The sequence below is a fragment of the Pelodiscus sinensis genome, chromosome 9 (genome assembly GCF_049634645.1).
Source record: "Pelodiscus sinensis isolate JC-2024 chromosome 9, ASM4963464v1, whole genome shotgun sequence".
NCBI lineage: Eukaryota > Metazoa > Chordata > Testudines > Trionychidae > Pelodiscus > Pelodiscus sinensis.
Window position 1 is genome coordinate 19,356,634 of NC_134719.1, and position 12,596 is coordinate 19,369,229.

Here is a 12,596-nt window from a genome sequence, read left to right on the forward strand (position 1 = left end):
CTTTATTTATTTCTCACTGTATGGTATTTAAAAGAGAATAAAGAACCAAAATGGTCAGTAAGCTCCTTTCTCTTCCCCTCCCCACTCTAGACATGTATTGGGGGGGGGGGGAACCTCCCGACAAACCCTCTTTTCTTCCCTAGATGCACAGATCTTAAAAAGAGCTGATGAAAAGAAAAAATACACATACCACAGTGTGCCCTCAGTGTCTTAAGCAGAACTCCATACAACTTTGTTGTAGGTAGGCAGACAGAAAAGATGGGTGGGGTAATTTATTGGAGCAACTTCTCTGGTGAAAGAGACAAGCTTTCCAGCTTACATAGCATACTTCTGCAAAGCTGAGAAATATACTCAGTATGTGTGTCATTGTTTTCCTTATCTCTCTGTTTTGCCCTAAACTCTTTGGCTCAGGAGTGTGCCTTCTTTCAATCTGCACAGCATTTAGCTATCTAATCCAGTAGGCTGACTGACAGCAACCATTCCAAATGCCTCAGGATAGGAGTGTGGTCTAAGTAAAATGTGTATGAACTGAGTTTACTCACTCTCATTGGGGAATATGGAGTTTAAATTAGGTTAGCTTAACTTCTTCCACTTCACTGCTTCAGGGGAACATGCAAGAATCCCCATACTGGACAACTATGAAACAAGTGAAAAACACCAATGGTCTGCTACAGTATGGAATAACTAACTCATGGTGAGTTTCTTTTTAATCCCTGCATCAGTTAGTGGATGACTCATGCCCTGAAAGACAAGGAGAGTTTATATCCCTTCTAAAAATATTTTGTTCTAAAAATATTTTGTTCTATCTAGTGTGATGGATGTTCTCACTTCCCATCTACAGGTCAAATCTTTTTTTAAAATTCTACCATGCTTTGATCTCTCATTGTAATGGATTCCATGTGTTACTTGTGAGTGTGATACAAAAAACCTGCATTCAAAAATAAAACAACGTAAAACTTTAGAGCTTACCAGTCAATTCAGTCCTACTTCTTGTTTACCCAATCACTCAAACAAGTTTAGTTATAATTTGTAGGAGAAGTTGCCCACTTCTTGTTTACAATGTCACCTGAAAGTGAGAACAGGTGTTCCCATGGGACTGTTGTAGCAAGATATTTGTGCGCCATATACGAATGTATCTCTTTATCATTCCAGAGGATGTGCATCTATGCAGATGGGTTCTGCTTGATAACAGTCCAAAGCTGTGTGGGCTGATATCTGCACATTTTTATCATCTCTATCAGATGCCACCAGCAGAAGGTTGATTTTCGTCTTTGGTGGTTTGAGTTCTGTAGTTTCTGCATCAGGGTGTAGCTCTTTTAAGACTTCTGAAAGCACACTCTACAAGTTCCTCTTAGATTTTGGAAGACACTTTTGATTCTTAAACCTTGGTCAAGTGCTGTAACTATTTTTAGAAATCTCATTGATATCCTCTTTTTATTTTGTCAATCTGCAGCGAAAGTGTTCTAAAAACAAACAACGTGCTGGGTCATCTTCCGAGACTGCTATAACATGAAATATATGGCAGAATGAAGGTAAAACAGAGCAGGAGACATACAATTCTCCCCAAGTAGTTCAGTCACAAATTTAATTAATGTATTATTTTTATAAAGAGCATCATCAGAGTGGAAATATGTCCTCTGGAATGGTGTCCAAAGCATGAAGGGGTATATGAATGTTTAGCTTATCTTGTAATGCTGGCTACAAAAGTGCCATGCAAATACCTGTTCTCACTTTTTGGTGACATTGCAAATAAGAAGTAGACAAACTTGTTTGTCTTAGCGATTGGCAGAAAAAGTAGGACCAAGTAGACTTGTAGGCTCTATTTTTAACTGTTTTATTTTTGAGTGCAAGTATGTAACCAAAATGTGCATGTATAAGTTACACCTTCACAGTAAAGAGACTGCAGTACAGTATTAGGTGAATTGAAAAATCCTATTTTTAGTTTATCATTTTTACAGTCCATATATTTGTAAGCAAAAATAAAAATATAAAGTGGACATTGTACACTTTGTATTCAGTGTTGTAATTAAAATCAATATTGAGAATATGGGAAAACATCCACAAATATTTCATACATTTCAGTTGGTATTCTATTGTTTAACAGTATGATGAATCAAAATTATTTTTTTTTAACTGTGATCATTTTTTTAGTTAGTCACATGAGTTAATTATGATTCATTGACAGCCCTATTTGCTCCTGGGCTAAGTTACAAACTTGAGAGGTATGGGGTTGTTGTTGTGGAATACTTCGGTCCTTTAGTGGAGATAAATACTGACTTCTTTGGAACACATGACTGAGCTTTGGCACATTAGTAGGATTTAGCTGACCTTGCATGAGCGTGCAGAATTCAAACACAGGCGTAGAAATGTCTGTGTGTGTAGCTGCATGCATCCTACCACAGAGCAAAATCTTTACCTGCTATCTCATGACAGTCAGGCATCCTCCCTGTGCACAGTGCAGAGGAACTGGCTGGTGTCAGAATAAGATGTGGGAGAGCTTCTCATGCTAATGTTGCCTTTTATGATTCACAAAAGCTGTGGCCCCACATCCTCTGTTGGTGGTGTCACTGCAGACGCATGCGAGGTCACGGACCCACCCAAAATTCATACTTACCACCTTGCGGAGGAACTCTTAAATGACAGACCTGCACACACATATCATGCAAGTACGTAAGATTATTGTGACCTATCTAAATAATAGCTTAACATGGGATCATATGCTATTCAATAAAGAACTATGCTAGACCAGTTACTACAGTTTCTCCCAAGTTTACTGCAGTCCCAATGGGAAGGATAAAGAGGAAAATTAAAAAGTTACAAAAGACTGTACAGTGATTCACTAGGAGCCTGGATTTGGAATTTTACCCATTATAACAAAAAATTCAAGTTCAATGCTTTGATATCATCCTTAACTCAGCCTTGTGATACTTTTATCTGTCATGGCATATCAGGAATTCTCCTGAGACAAAATACAAACTTTAGGCTCCAAGTGATGAGTTATGATTATGGAGTCTGTTATTTTCCTTCAGTTGTGTCAGTCTCTTATTTTAAGAAGTGCATTTTAAAATGAAATATTATTCCATTAAATGGAACATGCATAGTTATTGCAGAATTATTTATGCTTTTGAATGCTACGAAGAGAAAAAGGTACCAGTGTGGACTAATATATGAGGCACTAAACTGATATCAAGAGATTTGGATTCTGTTCCCAGATCTGCCGTTAACCAGCTGTGTGGCCTTCATTCATCTTTCCTCAGTTTCCCTATCTATAATATTAGGATAATGATAATCAGCTTCTTTTGTATAATTTTAGGCTCCCCTGATGAAAAATGCTATGTAAGTAAAAAGTAGTAGTTTTATAAGACACTAGCCAGAATAAAATACTTTTTCTAATAGTCTGGTATTGCTTAAAAAGCTATTTAGATACTATTTTCTGTGACAAATGAGTTATAGAAAAAAGCTTGTGGTAGGTAAGTATGTTGAAGCAAAAAGGCCAAACTAAAGTTTTACAGTTAAGTAACAATGATGAAGCCCTATCCCACAGAATTTTTGGCTTTCTGAGTATAAGGATAAAAGGTTAAAGTTCAGGTTCAGGCAGACACACAAAAGAAAAGCAGTAAATCCACTGTATTTGGTACAGCAAAATCACCCTGATAACAAAGCAATGGAAAGCATCCGAGTTTTAAGTGGTCACACGTGCAGAGCATGAATATTAATTAGAATTCGATTCAATAGGGTCTCTAGTATTTTTTGTTTGCACTATTGAGTAGTGAGTGCTTACAAGGTTAGGAGGACTGAATGCAGGGGCTACAGTGACCATATTTCCCTATGCTGAATAAAGGACACTTGGTAAAATTACTCAAACAAATTCAACAGCAATCAGTAACACATTCAAATTAATATTAAGTTGACTGAGCCCTGTTAAAAATACATACTGCATAGTTGGACTCCTTTTATTTACCTTCTTATCTTTAAGCCTTTAGGGTTCACATTGGAAGGGGTGACCCACACCTCTACCCCCCACACACATGAAGAGAGGTGACATACATGCACTGCCATACACCTTTCTCACATGGGAGGAGGGGGAGTGACCAACTGACCCAACCATCTCTCTCTGGTGTGCTCTACCCTCCATGCCTGGCTGGGCTCCTGGCATGGACCTGGTCTCTCCTGGTGCCTGGCACTGCACCTTCACAAGGCAATGTGTGAGGGGGACACACTCAGCTCACATCCCCCCTCCTGACAATTTCTGCCCAGGGTTCAGACCAAAACGTGGCCAGCAGCAGCCTTTCTGCACTGTGCAGGAGGGAAGGGACAGGTGCTGCTTACAGCTGCAGGGAAGGAGAAGAGGGGGGAAGAATAACTTGTCCCATGTCTTTGCAGAGCTTTTCTCTCTCCTGCCCTCACACCCCTGTCCTGCTTTTATGTGGGTGGAAGCAACTTGTCCCTTCCTATCCACACTGTTTCCAAAGGCAGCTAACACTCGAAGGCTGATGCTGGCCATTGATATAACCCAACTGCATCCTGTCCCTTAGGCAGGAAGGAGTTAATCCATAAGGATACATTGTACACCAGGGCCCAGGGAACCTGACTGCACAGACTTCAGTGAACCTGGCCAGACAGGTGCCTCCACATGAGAGCATGCCCAGGGGATGGAACAGCCTCGTGCTCCCATGGGAAAGAGCCCACAGTAAGGATGAAGAGGGTGCTAAGCCACTTCCCTGTAGGGATTCTGTGTTGAGTCTGCATGTTTGGGGTGTGAACAGGCTGGAAATTGCTTCTTTCCCACCATTTTAGAGCTTAGCTGAGGGTCAGAGAAAGGCTTCCCAGTGCCAGTGCTGTGCAGGGCTTTGGCATATGCAGGGCTCAGCTCCTCCAGGCTGACACCCTGAGCCAGAGGGTTTCCTGGGATGCTGGGCCAGCCAAAGGCAGTGGAGGAAGCATGGAATCTGCTGGCCAGGTTGTTGATGAGCCCAGTGCTCCTACCAGGGGCTGGTTCACCAGAGAGAGCTGGGAGCAAGCTGTGCCCTGCCAGAGGGAGGTAGATATGGGGGAGCAACAGGGGTGGGGGACAGGGTTGGCCCACAACATTTTGGCACCTGAGGCGGGGAGCTCAAATGATGCCCCCTCGCTTGGGCCAAAACTTTGAGAGGTCTCAATTCTGCCTTCTTCCTGTTCTACTCCTCTCATGGCACTCCACCATCTCTGTGCATCTAGAGCAGAGAAGACATACGCACCAGCAGCAGACACAATTTTCTACACTCTGGGTCCTAGTGGTGCCCCCTCTTCCGCCCCCTGCCCAAGTCTGGCATTTGAGGCGGCTGCCTCAGTTCACCTTATGGTAAGGCCAGCCCTGGTGGGGGAGAAAATAGGTAAAGCATGGAGAGAACTGTCAGATGAGGAGCACATAATGGACCAATGGGTGGGTAGCAGAGGTAGCATATAACCGACTGGCACCTGGCACGTGCATGCACTCTCCAACCACCACAGTGTGCAGCCAGTGGTGGCTTGGAAATGGATTGGGGGGAGGGGAGGCTGGGCCCTGCTGGCAAAGAGCCAGCATGCAGTGGAAGTTGCACTGAAGGATCAGCAGTGGGGGAGGATGACCCCACATGCTGCATCTTTGCCCCGCCACCAGTCTTGCACACACATCATGCTTGTTGGCCACTGGTCTCCTGTCCCCCATTCACTACTGGTGGGTGGGTGGCTGACAAGCAGGGATCTGGTCAGCATCTGGACTTGCCTTTAATGATGTGGGGGGGAGACAGAAACTATTGGACAAGTTGCCTGTTTTTTAAGAAAAAGTCAGAACAGCTGCAGGTGCGCTTAAATATGAGACTGTCGCTTTAAAAATGGGACGTCTGGTCACTTTAGCAAGAGCAGAGAATGAAAGTAATATGTAGTTCCTAGAAAAGGATGTGAGACGACATGGCTGTGGTTTTGTACATTTACCTGCTTAATTGAATGTTAGCTTTACAAACGTAAGTTTATGAAAAGATCACTTGTAATGTCTAGTAAAATAATGGAACAAATATTAAGAGAAAATAATCAATAGCTTATTTTAGTATTTGCTTAAGAGAACCAGAACCATGAATAATTAGCATCATCTATATGGGTTTTTTTCTGGATTGTTCCCTCCCCAGTACAAGCTATGTACCTAATAAAGAATCAATCTTACCGCAAGGGGAAAAGCCCTATTTTTTTGCTGTTTAAGTTCCAGTATTAAGGGCTACAGGAGATTCAGCAGCTGTTTGCTATTTGGATTGTAGTCAATTATTGGTAACACGTCTTTCAAAGTTAATTCAACTCTGCTTCAGTACTGAGATGGACAGAACAGTTGAGGGGAAACCATGTTTGATACTTTTTTTTTTTTATACTGCTGGATAACTAATTTGCACTGAACAAAACTGTTGGGGGTAAACAACCAACATAATGGCAGAAAGCTAACAGCCTGAGGAGAGCTCATTTTCATGGCACTGTGAAGCAAGCCAAGTGAGCAATAGCACCAACTCATTCAGCTCAGAGTAAAAAAGAATGTTCAAAGAAGGAAGACGAAGTAAAGAGATGAAGCTTGAGTCTTAGAAGGTCGTGGTGTGTGCAGGAAAAAGTAGAATGAAAGTTTAATCACCTTAAAACTGGCCTACAAAAGGTCTGCACAACTGAATCAGCACTGGGCTCTGGAACCCATCTTCATGCACACCGTGGTAAATTCAAGTTGCTAGAAAAAAGGGGAAGAGGAGTGAGAGGGGAAGCATGAGGACTAGAGGCTGAATAATACAAGCCCATGTAGTCAAATGGGGACATGGATGATCTGAGGATTCAAGATTATTTGAGTTCCACATTAGTTAAGTTGTAATAGAAAGAGCCTTTCCAGCCACTCCATGAGGTTACTGATAACTCTAAAAAGAAATATGGAAGGGAGCAATTTATTTGCCTTTATTCCATATTTTCAACAATAAACTTGGTTGTATGAAACCTACTTCAATGTTACTACTGTGAGTCGTTTTCATGACCTATATTCAACTTGTGTCTTTGATCAAAGACATCAACCAGTCATCATGGCCTTGAGGGGTTGTTGGTATTCTGGCAGCCAGCCAACCAAATCATGGGAAAGGCCAGTAGAGAGTAAGAACAAGAACAAAATGTGGAGAGGCAAGAGGAACCACAGAACATGGAGGAAACCTGACTGAACGACTGCAACAAAGAATAATGGTAAATGGAAAAGCACTGAATTGAGGAATAGGTGTCTATTGGGATAGCACAGGAATCACTGTTAGTTCATGAAGATGTTAAATAAGGCAGGAGCTATTTGAAAGAGGAAGACAGCAGCAAGATAGTGAAATTTGCTTGGCTTCTAAATTATAAGGGGCAGCAAATACCAGACAGAACAGAAAAATAACACAAAAGGGGCAAGAAAAGTTAAAAGTAGGGGCAAAGACTGCAAAATGAAAGCTTAAAAAATAGTATGTTAATATGTTAGAATGAATCTCTGCAAGTTATCTGGACAAAAATAACCTAAAGTGCATATCCAATGGGGAGGGAGAAAGGGGAGGGGAGAAATACTGGAATGTAATAATGACAAGAGTATGACTGGCATAGTAGCGAATTCTAGATTAAACATGAATTTATAATGCCATTTATAAATGGCCATTGGCAATATGGCCAATGCATTTTTTGGGTTGCTTGAGCGGAGACATCAACTAATTGTGACAAAAAGTCAGGCTGGAGAACTGTAAGAAGACAGTGGAAAGAAGGTACATTAGACCTAGAATGATGAAGGTACTTTTCCCTATAAACTGAAAAGGGATTATCTCAGGTAAATTAGGGTACGTCTACACAGCAACATGTAGGAATAAGTAGGAATAAGATCCTCCGGAAAAGGGCGCTTTTTCCGGAGGATCGGGGCCAGTGTAAACGCTCTTTTCCGGCTTTTCTAAAAGCCGGAAAAAAGCGGCGGACATTTTTATTTAAATGCCGCGGGGGATATTTAAATCCCCCGCGGATTTCCCTATTATGGCTTCTGAAATTAACATGCCTCTTCCGGAAAAGGGGCCAGTGTAGACGTAGCCTCATTGTATGAGGAATAAGGGAAGTTGAAGGAAGAATGCTCTATTTCGAAATAAGTGCTTTGTAGATGCTGCCAATTTCGAAATAAGCTACATAATAACATAGCTCAATTTGCATAGCTTATTTCAAGTTAAGCCCAGCTGTGCAGACACACCCTTAGCGATTCCTGCTGCTTTCATTTAAGGACTGCCTGAAACCTTTAAAAACTCCTCCTCCGGTGACAGAGTGGAGGAGAAACAAGCTGCTGCAGGTTTAGAGGCAGCAAGGAGAAAGGCTGCTGCTGGGTGGTTGGGTGCTCTCCCCTTCCTACAGAGGAAGCTATCAGTAATAGATTTAGGGGGGAAAGGGCACCCTCAGGGTCAATAACACGACCACCCACCCTCAGAGCGAGTGTGGGAAAAGGTATTTCCCTCTGCTTTGTGTTGGCATTGGTTTATTTTTGTTTTGTGGAGGGGTAACGCTTTCAATTTTCCCCACAGCTTGCCTGGAAAATACTGGGAAATAACACCCCAAGTGGGAGAATAAACACCCCAAGTGGGAGAGAAGTCAGAGTGGGTCTGACTTCTTCCCCCCACCGCCAGAGGAAGAAGCACTGAGCCGGAGGAGGTTTCTTGTCACAGTAATGCAATAATGAAGTAAGTCTCTCTCTACAGTCCAGAGTGTGATCAGTCCTAGAACAGAACATTCTGGTACCTCATTACCAGAACAACATTGACTAACAGGGGGATGTTCAGAGAAGAAAGATTACTGGAAGGAGTGACTTCAAAGAGAAGTATTAATAGCTTACGTAAGTGATGACAGTATGGTAACAGTCTAGAAATATTTGAATGTTTCCTGGAGAGAGAGGAGTAATTTATGCGGATACACTGAAATATAACTAGGGATAGGGGAGGCTATATTAAAATTAAAAAGGAAATATAGGTTGATAGAGGTCAAACTTGCAAGCGGTGTGTGGGATGGCTTAGAAGGAGCAGGTGGAAGCATGGTGACTTTGGATGTTTCCAAATTGTATTGGACAATGTGGCAATACAAAGAACAATAGTTTGTGTGGCAGGGAAATAGATGATGTATTGTTTCTTTTCTCACATTTGTGGGAGACGTAGCAAGAAATGCTCTTTCTTTCAGAGCTCTATTCTGCAAGGTGCAGAACACTGGCCTCAGTTTAGACAAGCACTTAAGAATGTGCTTAATTTTGAACATAAGCAATCCTACATATGATTAAATGCTCAACTGGTTTGGGGCCAGAATACTCAATATGTTACAGGAATCGAGCCCTTAACCCCACTGGAAGGGTATGGTTACTGAAGTTGCTCACCTTGAACTCAAGTTCCAGCTTTGAACTGCCCAGTGAATAGTGTTTCCCATCTGTGTGCCAGATAATTGCTAAAAGATGTACTGAACTCTGAAACATTTGTTTGCATAATCCTTTGTAGTGAAATAAAATGGTGCTCAGACACTCTGGTGATGAACACAGTAGAAATGCTTATAAACAACTATTTATTGATTTAATACTTTGTGAAGAGTTTTGCTTTAATCTTTCATGACTGTGTAGTGCCTCTTTTTTTGACAAGTTCAATATATTGTCAATAAAACATTCTCCATATAGGACATTTTAAAATAGTTGAATACAATAAAAGCCTTGAAAAGGGCAGGAGGGTGTGTACAGAGACCAGCACAATTCACAGCACTGCCTAATATATAAATAAAACCAAAAGATTTAATTACTTGAGCAAGTATTAATCTTTAAAAAGGTTAAAGAGATTTCATCTTAATTTCCAGTTTGAATTCTCTTTCCTTTCCTGTTGGACTCCAAAGCATGAAGCTGGATTCTGATACCATGACTTCTATAGTATTGTGCTACTCAGAATAATCATTTAAGCTAATGCAAATCCCCAGTGTTCTGATTTGGAAAAATTTTGCACCTACTTTCCAGTGATGCAAAGGACCACACACAGTGCCCTGTTGACAATCTGCCCAATATGAGCAGGGAGTCATAATCTGGTTCTTACATACAATTCATGGTTTTATATTTAGGAATGGCAGGAATCTTTGTTTTACAAATGGTAGAAAGACTAAGCTGGGAACAGCTATAATGCTTTCAGAGTTCTGCAAAGAAAAAATGTAGTATTCAGTAGACCATGTAGAAGTGTGTGCAGGGAAATTCACACCTAAAATGAAACTGGTGAAATTTGTATTTTCACAGTATATGTGGTCCAAAACTTGCACTGTTCACATAAGTTAGTGCTGTGACTTGTCAGCAATTTTGGTTTTTCTTTTAAACTAACGCTTCTTTTGGTTTTGGTAAACGGATGCAGTGACAAAGCTGAAAGTCATAGATTAATCTTTTAGGGTCGCTTGACTTTACACGGATCTTTCTCTAGGCATTCATTTGGATGGCTGTCCAGAGAGTATGTATGTTTTGAATTTCAAGCTAATCAAAAGGATATCATTATTAACAGTGCCCTCTTGTTGTCAGATCCTGCAAAGAGAAGCAAAGAAAAATATGCAAACACATTTTTTTTAAAGAGCTATATTTAGGTAGAAATTTACTAATATTTGAGAGAGGCTGTCTGTCTGTCCAAGAACTCCTCCTAAATGGTAAAAGCTAGGACAACCAAATTTGGTATACAGCTTCCTCTTATCATAACTTAAAGCAAGGTTAGGAGTTGGTTGTGCCAGGAAAATGGGATGTGCCTGGAATGGGAATGCTTCTCATAAAACCACACAGAAAAGACAGAATCACCAGGCAGGAGAAAGGGGCTGACTGTGGCCCCCATCTGGGACTGCCTGAGCCCCCAAGCCTCTCATCCCCCTTTACGAAGCTCCTCTCCCTCTCCCCATTCATACAGGGACATTGCTGGCTATTCCTGGTTGTGAGGGAGTGAGAAGAATGTGCACAGTTTTCTGCATTCCTCACTCTGGCTGGGGAGCTCAGGCTATGTCTACACTGCAGACAAAAATTTGAAAAAGATAACGCAAATTGGAAACCACAATTTGCATATCTTTTTCCACTTTTTCCCCTGAAAGAGGCCTTTCCGAAATTTGGCTCATCTACATGGGGCCAAATTTCAGAAAAAAACCTCCTCTTTTGGAACATCCCTTATTCCTCTCACAGAGGAATACAGGGATGCTGAAAAAACACGTTCACTTTTTTGGAAACTGTTCTGAAAAAAGCAGATGCGTTCCTTGGACGCGGCAGAGCTTTTCTAGGATAGCTCTCATGAACAAAAATTAATTGAGTTAAGGATCTGAGCAATGCTGGGTAAATCTTCTAGCTAACTATATTTCCTCTAGATTTTCCTTGAGGCTCTGTAGTTTGTCCTGGAAATATTACTGAGCAAGTGATTACAGAAAATTAACTCTTAAAAAGCTCTTTGGAACACACTGATAGTTTGAGAGAGAAGAAATTATGAAGCAAAGGGTTTCCAGTATAAGGGAAGAAAGAGAGTCACATGGGATTAAGTAAAGAACAAAAACTACTCTTAAAGCTTTCCTCTTACTGGAAAATACAGTGACAATAGCTTTGCCTTTGTGTCACTGCTCAGAGAAAGGAAAATATTAGGTGGAAGGGAATGTTTGAGCAAAATCCTTCCAGCCATTCTTACATTCTAATTTGGAGAGATAAATAAGTCTTTATTAACCTATGCTTTATTAACCTATCCCACATATTTTTTAAAGAAAGGGACTGTTCACCATAGCCTACTATATCCTTGAATGCTCTTTTTGGTTTTTAAACAGAATTTTGTGTTGGGTTAAGAGTTGTCCACTTATGTTGCTGTAATGCATTTCATAGTCAGCTTGAACTTGGGGAATACACAATTTTCAAAAGTTGTTTAAGAAGTAGAGAAGGCTGGAGTTTCCCTAATTGTTGTTTCTTAACCTGTCCTTTCCCATCTTGCTGTCAATGTGCCAGACTCTTTGCTGTTTAATTTTTTTTTTTTAAGTTTAAAAAACAGAAGTGTCTTTAAAGTGATTTAAGCAGCTCCAGTTGATGTTTAGCTTTTGGACTGTAAGGTATAGACTGTATTTGTACAGTATCTACCATAATAGGGTTTTAGTCCATGGCACTACCACGCTACAAATATAATCCTAACAAGGGGCATAATCCTCCACCCACAGAAGTCAAGGGAAAGTCTCTCCTGGGAGCAGAACCCATAGATTTGGTGAAGCTTCTGCAGAGACTTTAAAATAACAAGCTTAGCATAGACCATCCCCCAAAACCGGGGTGCTAGGGGGAAGAGTGGAAGGTAGGAGCCAAAGGGGGGGGGAGGGGCAGGACAGTCCTGAGCCATACAGCTGCTCCTGCAGGGCAGACTGGGGGAAGGTAGTTTAAAGATTGCGTTAATAAACACAAGCACCCAAGGGTGCTGAAACAATGGGGGAGGGGAGAGCCACTGAGCCAGAGCACAAATTATGCATGAGGCAAAGCACTGCAAAGCAAGGGGCACAGCCAGGGCTGGCCTTACCATGAGGTGAACTGAGGTGCCCACCTCAGATGCCAGGCTGGGGGGGGGGGGGAGGGGAAGGGG